General features: G+C 29.3%; 1 protein-coding gene across 3 annotated transcripts in view; it reads right to left on the reverse strand.

Moving 5' to 3' along the window:
- LOC107436536 (rho GTPase-activating protein 100F) overlaps positions 1–10,598 on the reverse strand; it is a 90,619-nt gene extending 80,021 nt beyond the window's left edge. For all 3 annotated transcript variants that reach the window (XR_015433840.1, XR_015433839.1, XM_087164524.1), the window contains exon 1: positions 8,761–10,598. The gene's annotated coding sequence lies outside the window, so the exon portion shown is untranslated. The remainder of the gene's footprint in view (positions 1–8,760) is intronic.
- Between the last annotated feature and the right edge of the window lie 11,802 nt (positions 10,599–22,400).

Below are 22,400 nucleotides of genomic sequence, written 5' to 3' on the forward strand. Positions count from 1 at the left end.
TTTTAAAAATAAATTTTGTTTTATCATATATTATTTGTTTAGTTTTATTGTTGTTATTATTATTTAATTTCGATACTTGATTTCCTCATTCATAGCATTAGCAATAGAAAGAAAGTAGCTATCAAAAATTTTTCATTATTTTGTACCAATTAAAGTCAAAATAAGTGAAAAATATTTTCTATTAAGTAATATTTCAATAATTATAGTTCTGAAATACAGGGTGTTTATAAAGTTCCGGACCCATTTTGATGTTTAATAACTTATAAAATAATAAAGATAGATTGAAATTAATAACATAAATGGTTAGATAGACTCAAGAAGTTTCATGACCCTTGTCAATGAACTTCCAAGTGTGCCCCCTTCGTCGCACGTCAAGTCTATAGTCAATTTCACGCCAGGTAGCGGCAAGCATGCCGGCATCCACAGAGGCTATTGCGGTTTTCTGAAGCGCATAATGTTCTCCGACGAAGCATTCTTTCATGTTTCTGGCATTGTTAATCGCCATAATGTGCGCATATGGGGATCTGAAAACCCCCATGAATACCGTGAGACACAAAGGGATTCCCCAAAAGTTAATGTGTGGTGTGGACTAATGCACAACCGAGTCATTGGGCCTTTCTTTTTTAAAGAGAAGACAATCTCATCAGTTGAATACTTAGACATGTTGGAAAACTTCGTATTTCCACGACTAGAGGAGCTTCAGCCACATGTCTTTTTGCAACAAGGTTGTGCACCACCTCATTGAGATATTATCGTTCGTAGTTCTTTGAATGACCATTTTCCAGGAATATGGATTGGGCGTGGAGGTCTAATTCCTTGGCCACCCAGATCACCTGATATAACGCCGGTGGGCTTTTTTCTTTAGGGATTTATAAAGGACAATGTTTACAGGAGGATCGTGTCGAACATTGATGACCTAAAAGCCAGAATTACAACCGCAATAGCCTCTGTGGATGACGACATGCTTGCCGCTACCTGGCGTGAAATTGACTATTGACTTGATATTCTCCGTGTGACAAAGAGGGCACACGTGGAAGTTCATTGACAAGGGTCGTGAAACTTTTTGAGTCTATCTGACCATTTATGTTATTAATTTTAATCTATCTTTATTATTTTATGAGTTATTAAACATCAAAATGGGTTCGGGACTTTATAAACACCCTGTACATCATGACCGGTTTCGTTTTCTGCGTTGAAGAAGAAATCTTTCGAACACGGCTCACTTCCAAGCAATAGTTTTTCAAATTTGCTCTTTTTTTCAGTTATTTAAATCTAAGAGAAATATCATCATAGAAATTTCTTTAATTTACAAAATTAATTATTGATGCATTTTTGAATATGATCCCAAAAAAGTTTTTTTTCCAACTGATGTTTTCAGATTTTATATTTTAGTACAAATATAATGCCGATAATCATTTAAAAAGTTTTAGTTACTATTGGACAGTTTATTATAATTTAAAAATATCAAAAAATATATTTTTACTTATTGCAGTAGTGTCAAAAAATGTATAACACCCGCCAAAGGAATACGAAATTCGCATGATATTGATGTTTATTCGGAATATTTCAAATTTTTCTTAATTATTTTTTCCACATTAATTGCCTTTTATTCAAAGCAACTAATTAATAGTTTTAAAAAATTACCTAAGACACCATAAAAATATTTTTATATTGAAGAACAAACTTGAACTACAGAGAAACAAACTTGAAATGAAAGAAATTGAAAGGGTAATGTTTCTATTCAATTATCTATTTATTCTATTTTTTATTTAATTTCTTATTTATTTATTTTTTATTCTTTTTATTTATTTTATTTTACTTCATTTTTATTTCACTTAATTTTTATTTTATTTTTTATTTATATATTATTTCAAGAGAAATGGGGCAGAGAACATACGAAACTAGTTACTGTGATTTTACCCCAAGTTACTTAAGTCATGCAAATTATTCTTAGACAATTATTTAATGCAATTATATATTTTCTTTCAAGAATTAAAGGTTTAACAGCAACTATTACTCTTTTTCTGAATGACAATTTGCACAAATTTGAATTTCTTAAGTAAAGTAAATAAATTACAAAATTAATTAAAGTAATTACATAACAAAATTAATTAAAGCAATTAAATTACAAAATTAATTAAAGTAATTAAATTACAAAATTAATTAAAGTCATTAAATTACAAAATAATAAATAATTAGATTAATATGTCACATTAAAGTAAATATTTATTTAATTCGCATTTAAAAATGCTTTTAATCAATAACTAAATTCGAAGAATTTTCTTTTCTATAGAGAAAAATATGTCATTTTAACTCATCCCCATTTTCATTACGAACTAAAGCCATAAAAACTCGTTAATTTTTTCGAGCTAAATAGAGGTCAAAAACTCTATAAAAACAACTTTCATAGAAGAAAAAAACAAGGGTAATTCAGAATAATAATTAAACTACAGCCAAAAATTCAGAATATTATGCCGAGGTTGTCGACCTTACTTGCATAAAAACTGGAGGAAAAAAAAAGATTTCGGCTTTATTATTTTTCTTTCGAAAGCTTTTAAATCAAAAACAAAAACCTGTACGTAATCTCTCTTCGAAGTCTCGCTTTTGACTACGAAGGAATTTTGCTATAAAATCTTCTTTTTGTATATATATTTTTTTATTTGTATCTAATCTCTCTACGATGTTATAAAAGTTAACGCTTAAAACGTAAGTAGATTAGAAATTTTTTTTAAAATGTCTTTTTATACAGAAAAATAAAATTTCAACATTGTATCACAACTAAAAATATATTTTACAGGAAAAAATTATTTGAGAAATATTTTTATTATTCTGTAAATCGCGAAGAATATTTCATCATAAACATTTTCGAAAAAAAATTCGTGTGTTAAACCAAAGATGAATAAAAACTTAACGAATGAATTGTGCACTTCAGAAAATAGTGCTATAAGTTGGCAAAAGTGTATGCTATGTTTTTAGTACCATAAAAAATAAAGTTCTAGTAAAGTTTCCTCATATATAATCACTTTTTGACGATGGTAAGGTTCCTAGTAATCCGTCAAAAATCCGTAAACTGATCATCAAAACTAGTAAAAATTAAGTAGATTTAGCACTCAACCTAAACTGGATGCTAAATCAGGTAAATCATAGGAATTAAATCTAAATTGTGATTTCGATATATGCAAATTTACCTAACTAAGGTAATGATTTTTACCATAAAAATCATGAAACGCGCTTTATAATATAATATAATGACCACTTTAATCACTTCGGCAAATCTCAAAGTACCCAGGCCAAAAGTTACTTTAGTAGGAATATGCAAGTTTAATTAGTTGATAGCTAAAACAAAACAAGAAATATATGCCGTATAATATTTATTATTGGTTACCATTTATTTCAGTTTTTTGTGGAAAGCTTATTGCATCACTAGAAAAAACTTCAAATGCTAATGGAACATCAGGGTGAACAAAATATTCTTCAAAATTTTTCATCAAATGGCTCCAATTCCAAATGGATTCCAACTACTACGGATTCCCCGTAATGTCAATATATATATATATATATATATATATATATATATATATATATATATATATATATATATATATATATATATATATATATATATATATATATATTCGTATATTTCGTATATTTCTCTACATATATATATATATATACATACATATATATATATATATATAATATATATATATATATATATATATATATATATATATATATATATATATATATATATATATATATAGAGAGAGAGAGAGAGAGAGAGAGAGAGAGAAAATATGGAAAATAATATAAAGATTAATGAAAAGAGGAGAGGATTATTAAAATACTATTAAATTATTAAAATAAATATTTTTAAAAATGTTTATTTTAATAATTATTCTTCTTCTGTCTATCCATTAATGCTTTCTCTATATTTTTAACTTATTTTATGAGCTCTGTATACGTGCAGCTTATGCACTGTAAATAAAACTTATTAATTTTCTTCATTTTTCTCTTTATTCTTTTTACCCTTTATTGTATATATATATATATATATATATATATATATATATATATATATATATATATATATATATATATATATATATATATATATATATATATATATATATATATATATATATATATATATATATATATATATATATATATATATATATATATATATATATATATATATATATATATATATATATATATATATATAGCTGCCAACTTGCATAACCGTTGAGAAAAATTTTCTCAGTCGTAGCAACATTATAGTGTGTGTTTATACCTTATATGCATTAAATCTTCAATTTAAAGATTTAAAAAAAATTTCAATCTACCAACTTCAACCGTCTTTACTTGAAATTCTATTAATTTTTAAAGTTACCACTACAAAAAATATCAAATAGTTTCTGAAACTGTGGAGATTCCGTAGTAGAATATCTAAATACACATTAAGTTTGAAAATAGTTAATAATTAAACTTTTGATAAAGTTAAAACTCTTCAATATACACTAGTTAATAATAAAGTGAGTAAACTTGATATGAAAAAATATTTTTGATATAAGAGAAGCGTTTAAACACTTTTTATTTAAAAATTTTTAACATGATACATCATTCAGAGATGCCAACTGCTCCGGACAAGCCAAAATAATTAAAAAAAAACGGTAAATAACTACAAAGTAAATTTTGCAACTATTTGACTATTTTTGCTTGCTTTTTAAAAGGTATAGCATAACATAAGTTAAAAATCTACTAATTTGAATTTATTGAACCAAGAATCACAATAAACTACCACTTTAAAATATATATTTGCTGTCCGGAGCAAGTTGGCATCTCTGCATCATTTACAGCTTTTATAAAATGTTATTTCTCAATAAAAAAATGTTTGCCATTTCTTGCGGAACTTTTATGGAAGATTTTATTTTAACAATGTGATAAAGTCTTTGAGGAGCGCCATTAGTGGCGATTTGAAAAATCCCTTCATATGTGTAGGCGTTCGTCATTGTTAGTGTGTTCATAGTTTCATACCCACCTACGTACTAATAACGCAACGTGGGTAGTGAAAGTACAAGTGTGGGTGGATCCAGCTTTTCTTTCGTCGTCTGCTACGTGTCTCGTACTTTTTAGGATCATTTTTCTTATAAAGCTTAAAGTGGCTGTGAAAAAGGAATAAAAGTTCTCTTTTTCGTCTTTAGATAGCCCCTTCTCTGGAGATGTCACAGGATGCGTAGCCAGATTTTTTCAACAAAAAAAAGCACCGTTTAAGTACTTTTTAAGCACTCAAAAAATATTTTCAATTACTTTCCGGCAAAAATCATAATTAGGATCTGTGCAGTATTAAAAATTGTTTTTTTCTATCGTTTAAAGTTTTCAATTTATAAGCATAAAATCAATAAAATTCAAAAAAAAATTTCAAACATTTTGCATAATCATAATAAAATAACTGCTTTATGATAACTATTGCAAGGAAAATTGTAAAAATCATGCTTTAATTGTAATTCAGAGGGACAATCGACACAGCAAAGAAAAAAAAATCTTTTTTTTAAAAGATGGAAAATTAAGCATTTTTTGCAAACCCTGAATAAAAGAAGCACCTATAAGAACTTTCTTAAATGGTAAATCAAAAATAAGCACCTTTAAGCACTTTTTAAAAATGCTGCGCACCCTGTGTCGTAAAATGTCAAAATTCCGTTCGTAAATTGCCTCATTCGAGTAAAGCTACCGCTTTCCAGTGGATTCATATCCACTATGGGAGGGCTGACGAAGTAGCCAAAAGTGGAACCACAGCACAATACATCTACAATAACCAGGTTACTTTTTCAATATTAAAAATAATTTCTCAAAGAAATGTCTAAAAAATTTTTAAGTTACTAAAACAGTTGATGGAAGCAACCTATTACAAGAAATAGACCGAACCAAACTAAGAAGTTAAACCAAATGAACTAATAAAATTAATTAATCCAAACACCATGAACCAATTAAATGAAAGCTAAATTTAAGCATTTTTCGGTAGTCTTCCGAAACTTTAGTTATCATTCATTTGTTTTTTCCAGGTTGGAAGATTTTCCAGGAAGATTCTGCCCCTAATCATAAGTTTATGCGGTTAGCACTTCTGTTGGTTCTGCGCTTCGCTTATTTATTTTAAAACAGATTTTCAAAAAAATTTCACACTTAAGAAGATTTTTTCTTATTTTTGCTATTAAGGTTAAAACTTTTAACTGTTGTCCTAGTTCTTCTAATTTAAATCTAAAGTTATTTAATTATCTATTTTCAACTTAAGTGGGAGCTGAGATAAGAAAATACCCTATTAATTTCAACATTTATGAACAACCGTTAGTTTTTAATCTACTCTTTTCGCATCAAGTCAGTATAAAAAGTTTGGCGTTTATGAGTCTCTCAGTCGTGCATCGAAGCTTTTTGAAATCCTACATTAAGCAAAGATGAGACCTTAACTTGTTCGTCAACAGAAGATGACACATTAATTAACATAAAACATTAGCAACATAACCAATTTGTATAATACAGTTAAGAGAAAAGCCCTCCTGTGGAAAAGATTTTTGGTATTATAAAATTAAGTATTTTTTCTGATAGATAGATTACATTAGATTAGTTAAAGTGATAGTACATCATTTTTTAAATAAAGCAGACATTATTTTCTATGACTTACTACTTCAGCCTTTAAAAAGTTCCTTGCTAGAAAGAAGCAATGCCAAAAAAAAATTATGCCAGATCTAAATATAAATACTTATATTAAAGGTAAAATTATTTTTCTCTGGCGAGCTTTTAAGTTTTGACATAGCCAGTTGTGTCAGCGACTTGTTAAAAATTAAATAGTGGTAGGAGACTTAAGATATTTTTCGATTATTTTTCTTCTGTGAAATCAGATATTTCATCTATCAGGGCAGTTTAAGCAATTAAGTAATATTATTTAGTTTTAAACTGAAAATTTCATTAGTTTTAACATGAAGCGAAATATAATTATGTTGTTAGTTTTAGATTAAAGTGAAAATTCTCACTGTCGGTTTAAAGAAAATAGGATACAGTTTTTAAAAATTTTTTTGGACGCTAAAATCGCAGCATAGCCCAAAATATTGAATTTAAAAGAAATAGACATAGATTTAATCAAAGATTTTAGAAAATGGATCAAGTTCAAAATGCAAGTTTTAGAGAGAGCACTAAGCAAAAAGTGCCTTTTCAATGATAAAAAATATACAGAAAACCAAACAAATCAAGAATTTAATCATTATTTATTCAGGGTTTATTATTTTTTTAAAAAAATTTACTTGCTGCACACTACGAACTTGAAAAAATATTTTATTGGCAATCCGTTTCTCGCAATAAGTTCTGTAAAACTTTTTCTCCTTTTTAGCAGGTTTCATTGGGAGAAAACAACTTAACTAGTGCTCCGAGTACTTTTCGTTATTTTATGGGTAACGAGTTTTCACTTAATCCTTCTTAAATCTATCTATTTTATCGAATTTTAATAACAAAGTGAATATCACTTAACTGCAGCTGCACTTTGTCACAGTAAAAGTATAAAAAATCTCTGAATTAAAAAAAAAAAATTTCAAAAAAATTATTCAAAAAAAAAAAAAAACATTTAAGTTTGACTCGACATAGTAACAAATGATGCAATTAAAAAGTTTGTTTGAAACGCATGTAAAGTTTTATATTCAAATCATTTAACTGTCATAAAATTTTAATATATATATATATATATATATATATATATATATATATATATATATATATATATATATATATATATATATATATATATATATATATATATATATATATATATATATATATATATATATATATATATTTATATATAAAATAATAGTAGAAGAATCATCCTCGGAAACAGTAAAATTTATCAGAGATATATAACATATAATTTAAAAAATAATAACAGAAGAATAATCCTCGGAAACAGTAAAAGTTGTCAGGTATGATATACCATACAATTTAAAAATAATGGTGGAAGAATCATTCTCGGAAACAGTAAAAGTTTTCAGGTATGATATGCCATATAATTTAAAAAATAATTGAAAAATCAACCTCGGAAACAGGAAAAGTTTTCAGGTATGATATAACAAATAATTTTTAAGAAAATAACTGAAAAATCTTCTTCGGAAACAGTAAAAGTTTTCAGGTATGATCTAGCATATAATTTGAAAAATAATGGAAAAATCCTCCTCGGAAACAGTAAAAGTTTTCAGGAATGATATAACATGCAATTTAAAAAATGAATTTAAAATCCTCCTCGGAAACAGTAAAAGTTTTTAGGTATGATATATCAAATAATTTTAAAAAAAAATAACGGAAAAATCATCCTCGGAAACACTAAAAGTTTTCAGGTATGATATAGAAAAATAATTAAAAAAAATAATAGAAAAGTCATCCTCGGAAACAGTGAAAGTTTTCAGGTATGATATAACAAATAATTAAAAAAATAATGGAAAAATCATCCTCGGAAACAGTAAAAGTTTTCAGGTATGATATAACAAATAATTTGAAAAAAATAATGGAAAATTCACCCTCGGAAACAGTAAAAGTTTTTAGGTATGATATAACAAATAATTAAAAAAAAAATAATGGAAAAATAAGCCTCGGAAACAGTTAAAAATTAATAAGTGTGATATACTGTGCAGCTAAAAAAATAACAGAAAAATCATCTTTGGAATTTGACAGGTATAATATACTATATAATTTTATTTTCAAAAATATTGTGGTACTTACCTACTGATGTAGGCCTCCTCTGCAGACTATTTATCCCGCTTCGGTGTTCTTGATTCGGCCCTCGGTCTTCCAGCCGATAAACAATCGCCAGTCAATCTTAACAGAGAAGGCATGATGATATCTTTAGATCAAACTTCTGCGGCAAATAAGGGGGAAACCATCGGGCCGGGGTAGGGTGACACAGGGCTGAGTATTCCTCCTCACTCACTTTACTACAGTCATTTCCATACACACAAAAAAAACAAATCACAAATCACGGAGATAAAACGTAAAAAATCAAGGAAATTGTGCGTCTAGTAAAGTTTGTCAAGACCCCCCTGTTCACCCACCCCGTTCCGCTCGCTCCTTTGGGGGTAAAGTAAAGGGGGAAAGCGATATTGTTGTTTTCCTGGTGTCCGGGGTAAAACGGGAGAGGGCTACGTTTTCCAGCAGCAGCCCAGTCTTTGATGGTGCGCTGCGGACGCTGACGTCATGGAAATCTTCAAAGCGCTTGCGTGGAATTCGGAAAAATACCTTTTAGTTGTTTTCGTTATTATTATTTCAAACAAACAAAAACAATTTCTGTATTAGAGTTTAAAACTGTTTGATTAATAGTTCGTAAATTTCAACTGAAGTATCAGGCAGATGATGTAGGCATTTCCAGTGCATTGAGTAGTCTTAATACTTTTGTGCTAAGGAACTTATTAATCCATATGTTTGTTCACTTTTTCAAATGTTCTTTGCTGAGAAAACAATTTAAAAACCAGTTTTTGTTTTGTTTACAAAACAGAAAGCAGTTGATAATTATAGTTTGATAAACACGTTTCATTTTCTGTTTGTTTATATAAGTATGACGTGCATCATGTAGTTTTTTCATATATAGTTATTCTTCATAGAGCTATATGTAAATATTATCTTTAATCTAAACAACAACTTAAAAAGTGCGATATAAGTTAACTATTTTTGCTGAGGAAGTGTAGTTAACAGCTCTTTACTAACTTTTTTTCTCCAAATTCAGGCATAAGCGAGATGTTATTCATTATACATGGCTAATAATTATTATTGAAATTATTCACCTATTTCTATTACTTACACACAATATAAATACACACTTTAATCTTTGTCTTCAACAGTTCCATTTATGTACAGTATTAATATTGTTAGTTATTAGTTAAAAATCAATGACTATCAAATTTACAAATAAACTTTAATATGACAGTTTATTTAGAAATAATTTTTAAGCGAAATTTATTAACCTGTTTCAATATTAAATATCCATTTGAAAAATAAAGAGACATTTTATAATAAAATCTTAATTTGCTCAGAATATTTTTTTATCAAACTGATATGTAGTAAAGCGATTTAAAGCTGAATAGAAATTTAATATATTTATAATATATAATTAGTCTAGTGTTAGTTATATATAAACTATTTGTATTAAGAAATTGCTAAGTTTAGAAAGCTCCTGTTAATAATGAAATAACCTATAGCCATAGTTTCAAACTTTCTATTATTTTAAATTAAAATTCCTATTTATATTATTAAATGTTTTAGAAACAAAAATTTATTAAATAGTTTGTCTGTTTAGAAAAACTAAGGCTATTTTAAACAATGAAATTTCAAAATGCAAACCTTAATTTAACTGTATTTGGCATCTTTACTTATTAATATCTAAAGAACTAGTAAAACTAATTCCCATAAAACAAAGAAAATTTGAAAATTTAAATCACACTTGCTTTTAAAACTTTACTTATATTGCTTATTATTTTAATTCTTCAATTTATTAATCATAATTTTAATGAAAACGAGCATCAATTTTCCTAATTATCTTAAATAGCATCAATTTTCTTCCACTTTTAATTGTTTAAAAAATTATACTTTCCAAATGCATTTATTAAGAGAAACTAAATTTAGATTTTCTACAATTTGAAAATTTTAACTTAAAATTTTCTTTGAAGAATTTTCGATGTAGTTTCTAAGACAGATCAAATATTTCATTTTTAAGTTGTTCTAAGTATTGAAAAATGGAAATAAAATTTTAAATTCGAAAGGCTTTTGACCCTTATTTAAATATTTTCTAAGCCTATATACCCCTTTATATACACTTCACATAAACTCTTAAGCACCGTTTGGAAATATCATAAAAAATATTCCATTCTCGAATTCTCACAAATCACATCTTCAGCACATTCTCTTTACACATAAACGATATCAACAATAAAATTTTAGAAAAAAAAAATCATCAACTCTCGCTTTCTTTCATTTTAAAACTGATCTAACTATTTAAATATGAACATCAGATATGTTCAATACTACAAACATAAGTAAACAAGGAAAAGTACACAAGACAAGATAGTTTCATGTTAACAAACAAGAGGATGCTGGAGGACACTGAACTCTTAGAAAATAACGCCGGATTTGCTCATCAGGCGGCGCTGCTGCGAAATTGCTATTTCTTCCTTGAAAGATGCTTCTCTTCCTGTTGGATGAGTGGAATATTCCGAAGTTTTCTAATCGATAGGCTGGCAGCATTAGAGACAGAAGCAGTGGACTCTGCTGTAGGTGGAGAGGGAAAGGTTAGCACTCAAACTCACGATTGATTGGATAACCACCTGGAGTAAGAGAGATAGAGAGAGAATAAAAATGTAGGTGGGCAATGACTTCCCTCAAACTTGGCATCGATTTTGGCGAAGTTTTTGCACCCTTAATCAAATTTTAATTTCACAAAAAAGGAAGAATGTGCCGTGCTTGACCTTGTTTAGGATGACTAAACGTTAAAATTAGCAAAGTTGACGTGGGACTTAAAATTGTTTCAAATGGTGATGAAAATGGGGCAAATGTTGATATTTTAATGTCTCTTAAATTACTAGCAAATAATGTTTTGCAGAGAAAACATATCTAATGAAAATTCTAAGTTGGCAAAAATCTAAATGATCAGGTCTTAAACTAACAAAGGAAAAATCTAGCCGTTATTAAAATTTTTTAATGTGGCAGGAAATTAACCTGTAAATGTATATATCAAATGTGCTACTTAGTTATGTCGGATAGTTTCGTTAAAAGTTTAACGATGCAGGCCTGCCAACTTTCTACGCTTTTTGGAAAAATTTCTTCTCGTGGTAGTTAAGTTTATGCTTTAATATATTATTCTTTCTTTCATAAATTTTATTTAAATTTATTTTTCACGCCACTATTTGTAAATGATTCGAGAGCTTATATAAAAAGCCCTCTTTATTCCATTGCATACCCTCCAACTGCTACGGAATTTCCGTAGTTTCAGAAATCTCTTAATATTTAAAAAAAAAATTATTTTAGAGTAACTTGTCCACTATGACTTATAAAAGTGCAAGCCATATGGCTAGATTCTTAAGTTCTGATAAAAGTTTTATGAGAGATCCATTTGCTTTAAAAATTTCTACTTTGGTTCGCTACCACTAGAAAGAATTATTTTCAAAATCTTCATAAGTTGGAGGGTATGCCATTGTGAAGCTTTCGAAATGCTGGCAAAATTGCCAAAAATTCTGTAGCCTCAATTTTTAATTGTCTACTACTCAATAATATATTTTGCAATAAGAGTAGTAGTTGGCAACCTTGAAAATATATACGCACGCTGTTTTGTGCCATGCATGCTGTGTCTCTTTAAGCTAGAACATTACCATTGCGGTAAAGGATAAATACCCTACCACTTTCTTTGATTAAAGAATTTTTTACATCACTATCACTAGGAGGCGTGTACTTTCACGAACAGAGTTTTTCGAGGCATCTAATATATCATTTTTTTAATTAATTTGCAAAATATGTCTCTTTCTTTTGTTTTCTACCACACTTTGGATTTTTAAAGAATTATTGTTGTTGTTGTTGTTGTCGTAGGGTGAGAATGTTCCTGTTTTCTAGTGGCGCCATCTCTGATTCAAGAATTCGAATTATGCCGCACGCATGCGTCACACCCGTTCATAGGGTGAACTCATTCATACATTCACTCATTCATCCACAGATAGTAATTTTGACCTGAACCAGAGAACTATCAATCTCCAATTCAGTACCCACAGAAGCATAATTTGTAATGGGAACATGGAGGACTTTGTGACCAGACGGATTTAACCAGCACTAGTAATATTTACTACTCGGAGAGTCTTTAGTCGGCTGGTTTCGAACTCCTATTATCACGAACGAGAGTCCAGCACCCTGCCAATCAGGCAATCCCGGCAACTATCCATTTCTTTAATTAATTAAAAAGCATGTCTCTTTTATTGTTTGCTACCACACTTTAGATTTTTAAGGACTGTTCAAACCTTATTATAGGATAGTTTCTTTTTCCAAAAACATATGTTGTTGTGAGACAATTGTTTTAGTATTATCATTTGTAATGGAGAATCGAAAAATTCGTCCCATAATTCTTTAATAATTTAAGTTTCGTTCTGGAACTTATGCCATTGTTTTACCATGAAGTCTCATTTTTTATAATTTTTATTTAAAAAGTCGGAATAAAACGGGTTGAAATATTAAAATAAAACTACCTAGAAAATCGGAAATAATTAGCCTGCTACAGATTCTAGCGCTTTAACTATTTAAAATGCCAGTATCTACTGCTAAATATGTGTTTTTCAGTTTTTCTATCCATTATATGGATTAAAATTTCAATATATTTCAATTTTCTTGGATTTTATGGGACTTGAACTGATTGTTTATATCCACAAAAATGACTTATATAATAATTTAAGTTTGTATAATAATCATACTTGTAAATAATTTTTAAAAAAAATTTTAAGAGCGAAAAGCTCAAGAGGTATTTTTAAAAGAAAATTGAATTTCTCCCTTTTCAGTTCGAAGAAAAAAATGCCTCTGCTCACAAGGGAAACTAGGGAAGTGTGACTCGCCAATTTTGAAATAAGCTAGTGGGATGTATGCTTTATGAGGAATAATTTTAGGGGGCAACATTCGTTTCGGCCCAGAGAAGGTCCTGTGAGAGATAAAAAGAAATTCAATATATAGAAAAATCGGTATTTTATTACTTCAATGCAGATTGCAGACTATTAGTTACTGTAATTGTCTCATAATACAATTAATTTGTAATTAATTGGATAATTAATTAATTTTCTAATTGATAAATTATTTAACATTCGTTTCAGCCCTTAGAAGGTCCTGTGAGAGATAAAAAATAATTCAATATATAGAAAAATCAGTATTTTATTACTTCAATGTAAACTGTTAGTTATTGTAATTGTCTCATAATCCAATTAATTTGTAATTTACTGGATAATTAATTAATTTTCTAATTAATAAACAAATCAGAAAATTAATTATTAAGTAATTATTAATTAATTGTTAATTATTTTTTTATTAATTAATTGATTTGCAATTACACACTCCAATTAATTTGGAAAGTTTTTTGAAAAAAAAAAAATTAAGAAAATTTGATGTCAATTTTTTTTTTTAAATTAACCTAACAGGTTTTTCTGAAAAACTACAGATATATAAAATTTTCGAAATCAATTTTGACAATAAATATGCACTATATAGTACGTGAAAGTACCACAAAATTAATTGGAGTATGAGACAATTGCAATAACTAATAGTCTGCATTGAAGTAATAAAATACCGATTTTTCTATATATTGAATTATTTTTTATCTCTCACAGGACCTTCTATGGGCCGAAACGAATGTTTCCCCCTAAAATTATTCCTCATAAGGCATACATCCCACTAATTTATTTCAAAATTGGCGAGTCACACTTCCCTAGTTTCCCTTGTCAGAAATGTGACGGTAATATAATCTTACTACCAATCGAAAATCATTTATGGTAAAAAGAAAAGTTTGCAAGCATTTATTATTGATTTTGGTGACAATGGCAGATTATTTTTGTGGTGATGCATCCTTATCTAAAATACGAAATACAGTAAACCCACCGGGAAAGACCACCTCTATTTTCGACCACATTTGGGAGGCATGGAAATTTTTCCATGGATTTTGTGTTGAAGAAAACCTTTAGGAGAGACCATTAAAAACTCTCTCAGAGACAAGGCAAACATCTGCACCAAATGCAGAAAAAGTCAAATAAGGAAACACAAAAAAATATCAAAACAAAAAACTTAACAAAACAAATAAGTAGATTAAAATGTATTCATTCTAATTATGTGTGAGACTGTTATTTACAGAGTTCTTATCGACGATACAACCTTCTGTTCATATATGGCAGTACTTTTACTTTCGCTACTTGTACCGCCGGTACAAGTAGAAAGTACGTACTTTTACTTGTACTTCATTACTTTTTAAATTTAGTACTTTTACTTGTACTTTCGTTACTTTTTTAGAGAAAAAGTACAAGTATTTGTAACGGAAATATCGAATGAAATCGTTACTTTTTTCTAAAACTCGGTAAGCTTTCTAAAAAAAAATTAAATTAAAAAAACTGCTTTTGTTTTTTTTAATTTATAAAATTAATGAACAATATATATGCATTCATAGCTAACATCGTGATTAAATACCTTCTGTTTCAACTTATACTGCACATTCAATTATTTTTTACTAACTCAAAGATCACTAGCTCAAAGCTATCTGAAACCCCGTGTTTGCTTTGTTTATGTTTGTGCTTTTAAAACGCGTTTCTAAAGAGTAAAACAATTTTAAATCAATGGTAATTTAAATAAATGAAAATAATAAACTAAAAATTAAAATCAATAGATAAAATTTCTTTTTCGTGCAAATCCATAAAAAGTTTGATATTAAAATTATATTTGATTTGATTTGAATTATATTATACGATTATATTATAAAATTATATAATAATATTCTTCCGAATTTAAAAATAAATTGATATCCATAACTTTCAAAACTAAAAATAATTAAATAAATAACAACAATTTCGCATTAACATTAAAGAACATAAGAATATTATTCAATAAAATTTTAGGTTACTTTGAATTTTTGATTTTATAGAAATGTACTTTTAAATCGTTACTTTTTTTGTTTAGTACTTGTACTTTTACTTGTACTTTTTACTCGTTACTTTTTAAAAGTAACGTTGCCATATATGCTTCTGTTGCAGTCAGAGTACTCTAAAGACGATGCTATCAATGATTTACTTTTAGTACTAAAAGTTAAATAAGAAAATAAAAGTTATTTAAAAGAAAACAAGTATCACAATCATCTTTTAAAGCTAACTAATTTTTATGCTATAAAATTAAATGCAAACTTAAACGAAAAACATAACTGCTGACCTGCCAACTTTTACGCATTTGGCGTAAAATTTTATTTCGATATTTAAAGTGGTAGTAAAATGTTTGCTTTCTATACATTCCCATACCTGCCAACTCTCCCGGATTTTGCGGGAGATTTTATTTTCATATATAAAGTGGTAGTAAATATATACTATTTTTTCTTTTATAAATTTAATTTTTAAATGATTTTGACCACCACTATTCTTACAAAAATTAAGCTTATATATTAATATGCGTTATTATCCTGGTTGTCAACTTAAGTTTTTTCAAATACAACGTATTTGTTTGCTTAAAATTGAAGTTTTAATTCCATTTTAATACCACTGGGAAAAATGATAATGGAAGGGATTAAAAATTGGCAGGTCTGCATTCCTTGCATTTATAAACTCAATTTATAATCTTTTTTGACCACCACTAATTTTTTTAAAAAAAATAAGCATATATATTAATATGTATTACTTTCTTTTGCACTCCGTTTAAGCTTTTTTCAAAATATAGCGTCGTATGTTACTGCCTAAAATTGTAATTTAATTTCCTTTTTACTACCACTTGGGAAAAGCATCCTCGAAAGGATAAAAAGTTGGCAGGTATGTAACTGCTTATTTATTTAAAATTGATTCATAATTGGTAAATTTGTTTTTGACGTAATTATATCCGTAGAGTTCATTTTTACTGACGCTAAATTTAATTCATAGATCTGTCTTTTCATTTTCATAACGCCAACAGAAGTGACATTTCCGCGCCAAGAAAATGACACTGACTAAAAATAAAATCGTTTGTAAAAAATCATGTACCTTCGTTAACAATTAAGTCAACGCAGGTAACCTCTAGGAACCCCCAACCTTCGTTACCGACCGTTTTACTGTGGTGAAACTGAAAGTGGTCGTTATCGAGAGGTTACACTATATTTGATTCACTTTTCACTCCAATTTGTGTTCCAGGTACCATTAAAAACCACCTCAAAGGGACACAGACATTCAAAACAAAAAATTTTAATTTTCATTAGATTTCTTTCAAATTTTAACAGAATATTGGTAGCATTAGTAGAAGTCTGTGTGCAAAATTCAAATACAAAATTACTATTAGCTTTAAAGTTATAGCTATAAGTATGGTTTTCAATTTTTGGCAATTTAAACATTCCTCACAAGTGGTTATAGTACATACCTGCCAACTTTTAATCCCTTCCATTATCATTTTTCCCAGTGGTATTAAAATGGAATTAAAACTTCAATTTTAAGCAAACAAATACGTTGCATTTGAAAAAACGTAAGTTGACAACCATCTTTCTCTCTTTATTTAACTAAAATTGGGTGCCTGGGCCGCGCAGCCACCCCTATCCCATTCATCATGAAGTATTTACAAGTTGAATTAAAAAACATTTTGAATTATGCAGCATTTAGGTAGCATTACAGAAGATCAAGCATATTTGCTTGATAAATTAAACATGATTTGATATTTAATATAAGTCATGATTTATGCAATAATCAGAAATTTTCGTGAATGTGAAAAGCACAATTGATATTTAAGCATTGATTGGTATTAAATTTGATGCAGTCATAGGTTGTGATTAAAGTATGAAATTAAATTAATATATAAACAAGTACAGATTAAACATGATTTGATATTTAATATAAGTCATGATTTATAAAATAATCAGAAATTTTCATGAATATGAAAAGCATTATTGATATTTAAGCATTGATTGGTATTAAGTTTGATGCAATCGTAGGTTGTGATTAAAATATGAATTAAATTAATATATAAACAATTACAATTGATATTTTAGCATTGAATGGAATTTAAATTTGATGCATTCATAAGTTGTGATAAATTATGAGTAAAATTAGAATATATGCAAATGCGATTGACAATTTAGCATTGAATAAAGTTAGAATTGTGTAATTTTAAGTTGTAAAACAAATATAACATGATATATGATAAATTTACAGAAGTTTTGTTTAATATTTGTGTCGCCATCTATCGGATACAGTTTGCAATTTAATTGAGCTGTCTTACTTTTTTCATTGAAGAAGAGTTTGATAATCTACATATTACACTAATGCAAGAGTTCAGAATGAATAGTCCGGAATTGGGCATGACTATGACATTATGAAGCATTATCTCTAATGATTCCTTGCAGTAATTGGAGTACCTCTTCATTCTTTATGAGTTCTTGCAGTTCTTTTATTATTATGACAAGTCTGCAAGCCATACCGGCTGTTGTTGTGGAAATCGGGCGAGAGCCCTTCCTAGTCGGACGGGCTATGCACCCAGTGTAGTTTGCGGTGTGGGATTCACTACAGTTGCAACATTTTGGTGGAGTGTGTCTGTCCTTTCTGCATTCATGGGAGCGATGATTGCCAGCGCATTTCACACATCTTGAGGCAGCGTTGCATGATCTTTGAGTGTGGTGGAATGCTTGACAATTAAAACATTGAATTGGTCCACGACCTCCTCTAAATCTCTCTATTCTGACTGGAATACTTTGAATAGTGGTGATGGAGTTAATTTGATGATTTTGCACTGTATTTTTAAGAATTATGAGAAAAAGTGGGAGGAGCCTATAGGCCTCGCCCACTTTTCTCTTAAACTGTATGACTTTATGAGTTGTAATGCCTGTTTTTGCCAGTTGATGGGAGATCTCATCTGTTTTGTATTCTGTTGATAGTCCACGGAGTAATACTTAATTATGTATGGTTGGAGTTGCTTGTGCAGAGGTTATGGGTGTGTCTGTTTCTTCATTGGGAACTTCCATGGGTGGAGCTATGTCGGAGTTAACTATTGCTTCAGATAGTAGCAAGGAGGTGGCGGCATCTATTGGTGAAGAAGAGGTGCTTTCTGTAATCATGATTTGTGTATCCTCAATATTTTTGGCTTTGTTTTGCTTTTTCTTCTTCCTTTTTCGCTTTTTTGTAGGAGGCTCTGCATTATTTTTAGCTGTATTTTCTGTATCGGTAGTCATTTCGCTTTTCTGTTCTAAATTTTGGCCTGCATCTTGAGTTTCCATAAGTTGAGTTTTGAGTTGCGAGCAATCCTGGAGCTCTTTCGCTGTTGTTTCAATTTCTTCGTTGGTCATCCTTATCATTTCCATCCATTCTTCATATAACTTTCGTTCACCTGGACTCATGCTTTCCACATTTACCGTTGGTTCTCGTGAAGTCTTTTCGGTTTGGCATTTTCCGCCACGTGGATGATTTTGATACGTAGCCATATTGCGTGATTTGAATTCTGTGGATTCCTCATCCGTCGTAGAGTCACTGAGGTTTTGACGCCCGGTAGGCGTGCTTGTCTTTCCACCACGTCCGCAACGTCGAAGACTCATTTTGCAGTACTTTAAAAATTGGATTGAATAAACTTAATTTTTGTACTTTACTTTAAACTACGAGCTTCAAACTTTACCACGTTCAGACATAATTTCGAGAGAATTATTAAGAACTACTCACCAAAAGGATTAAACATCAATAACTCAAAACATCAAAATTTTTTCTTCGTCAGGAACATCAAATGGGCTGACCGGAATCGTCAAGGATCTCTATGTCAGTAGAACGTCAATCCAAATCTTGACCGTGTTCAGAATCATTTCGTAAATCATCATTTGTAGTGTTAAGTTGAATCACCATGAATCCTTGAGTCATCAGTTTTCCACACTCCCATCTGATCCCATCCTTTTATCCCAATCTCCCATTTTGAAGTTGACAACCATGATAGTACGTATATTAATATATGTGCTTAATTTTTGTAAGAATATTGGTGATCAAAATCATTTAAAAATTAAGTTCATAAAAGAAAAAAATAGTATATATTTACTACCACTTTAAATATGAAAATAAAATCTTCCGGAAAATCCGTAAGAGTTGGCAGGTATGTTATAGTAACCGTTTAAAAATATATCGTAACTAGACAATAATTTTACTTTGGTCACCAGAAATTTCTACAAACTGCCCGCTTTAATTATGTTTGTTCAAATATTAAAAAAACTGGTCGTGGACTTCCAGAGGGTTTCCCTACAGATAATATTTACCTTGATTTGGACAAGAAAGGCATTAAATCACAGAAAGTTATCCAGTTCAAGAGAAAAGTGGGCGAGGCCTGTCGGCTCCTCCCACTTTTTCTCATAATACTCATAGAATCCGAAAATAACCGACAAATCTACTCAATCACCAGCATATGCGATGTCCCGGTGAAAATAGAAAGGTTCCGTGGAGGGAACAGTCCAACTCAATGTTTCAAATGCCAAAACTTTGGTCACACTCAAAGAAATTGCTGTTATCCTCCCAGATGTGTTAAATGTGCCGCGGGTCTATTTGTGCCATAAGGACATCAACATACCTCCAAAATGCTGTAACTGTGGGGAAGCACACACTGCTAACTACACGGGATGCAGCTTCCGTCCCCCTATGAGGGGCCATCGTGTCACTCCAGCTATAGTTCCCACTTCAAAAGCAGGCAAAGCTCATAAACTGGTCTCAATTTTAAAAGAACTACAAGAACTATTAAAAGACAGAGAAGTTTTCCAACTACTGCAAACAATCATGTCCACTTCTGAACAATGTCTCCCTCTGACTTGTTTTCACTCAACATAGAACTCTATTCTACTGAACTTATGAACTGGTAAATTCAACACTAAATTTAATACTGCTTATTGCCACGTTAGATAAGGAAACTAACTAGATAAGGAAACCACTAAGAAAATGCAAAACTTATGCTAAAACTTAATGATTTTGTTTCATTTCACATTTGTCTTACAAATCACGTAATTCTAACTCAATTCAATGCTAAAATGTCAATTGTATTTGTATATATCTTGATTCTATTCATATCTTTATCACAACTTATGACTGCATCAAATTTAAACTCCATTCAATGCTAAAATTTCAATTGTACTTGTTTATATTTTAAATTAATTCACTTTTAAAACACAACTTATGATTGCATCAAATTTAATCCCATTCAATACTTCAATATCAATTGTGCTTTTTATATTCATGAAAATTTCTGATTATTTTATAAATCATGACTCATATTAAATATCAATTCATGTTTAATTTATCAAGCAAATTTGCTTGATCTTCTGTTCTGCTACCTTAATGCTGCATAATTCAAAATGTTTTTAATTCAACTTGTAAATACTTCATGATGGATGGGTTGGGGGCCGCTGCGCGGCCCAGGCACCCAGTTTTGGATTAATAAAGTAAAGTAAGTAAGTAAAAAAACTGGTGCGCAAAGAGCTTTTTGAAGTTGTGAAAACATAGAAAAATTTCCATTACCAATAAAAGCGACTTTGACAACGAGAACTACATATTGATGTTTGAACCTTTACAAGTTCGTAATCTTACAACTCGGCACGAAAAACTCTGATTTAAACTGATTTGCCTGTTGGCTATTACTTAGTAAAGTGTAAATTTCTTTTTATATCTCAAAAACCAAATAGTGGATTTTTGAAGGATTTTTCTCATTCGTCCAGTGTCCCTTTTAAGGTTAACATATCAAGATGGATGGAAAAAAAACCTCATGCGACCAGAAACATTTTGATGATGACATTGCTTTTGGTGAATATAATCTCTTACATGATAAGTAATATAAACACTCAAGGAGGCCAACTTTACGCTCGATTCATGTTCATTTTGTTGTTTATTTCAACACTCAAGGATGCTTCATTTTGTAGATAATTTTTCCAGTGGTAGCTAGATGTATGCTTTTATTGTGATTCTTGGTTTATTAAATTAGATATAAAGTTATATAACTTATAGAAGTCCGTTCATCTCTTAGCTGATTTTAAATACTACAATCTTTTGAACCAATTTCAATTCAACGCAATTTCAATTAATCCCAATTTCAATTAATAATTAGAGTTACATGCGTCCAATTGGTGAATTCGCTAGACCTAGATAAGTTTAAAGAATAGAATAATTAAATTACTAGTCTTAATTTTGTTTTAAAAAAATTAGTACTTTGGCCCTTAACCCCTTGGGGACGGGTGATTCAGAAAAGCATTCGTACAAAATCAGAATCAAGTTGCAATTAAATAAAAAACGGTAACTTAAATGTAGTCGTTACTAATTTGACAGACTTACTTTGCTTTTATTTTAATTATTGTTAGTTTAATCATACATATAATCAATGTTAATTCAAAGTATAACTAAATAGTTTTATTTTGAACAAAGTAATGGTGAATTAAATAAATAAAAAAATTATAACTCCGCCCACAAATAAACTGCTAAAGAAATACTTTGATTACCAGTTTTATCTTCTTACCCTGATTGATACGGTTTTTTGCTGTCACGTATTTGCGACAGTCGGCGCGAAAGGGTTAAAGGATTCAACACCAAGTTGCTCTTATTATTTTCATTTTCTTTCAGTTACACAAGCAAGGTGCTTGTCTCCCAGTAACAGCCACCCCATAGACAGCTGAACTCAAACTGGCTTTAATTTTGACTTTTTATTCT

The sequence above is a fragment of the Parasteatoda tepidariorum genome, chromosome 5 (genome assembly GCF_982258835.1).
Source record: "Parasteatoda tepidariorum strain Cologne lab strain chromosome 5, Ptep-v5.0, whole genome shotgun sequence".
NCBI classification, from domain to species: domain Eukaryota; kingdom Metazoa; phylum Arthropoda; class Arachnida; order Araneae; family Theridiidae; genus Parasteatoda; species Parasteatoda tepidariorum.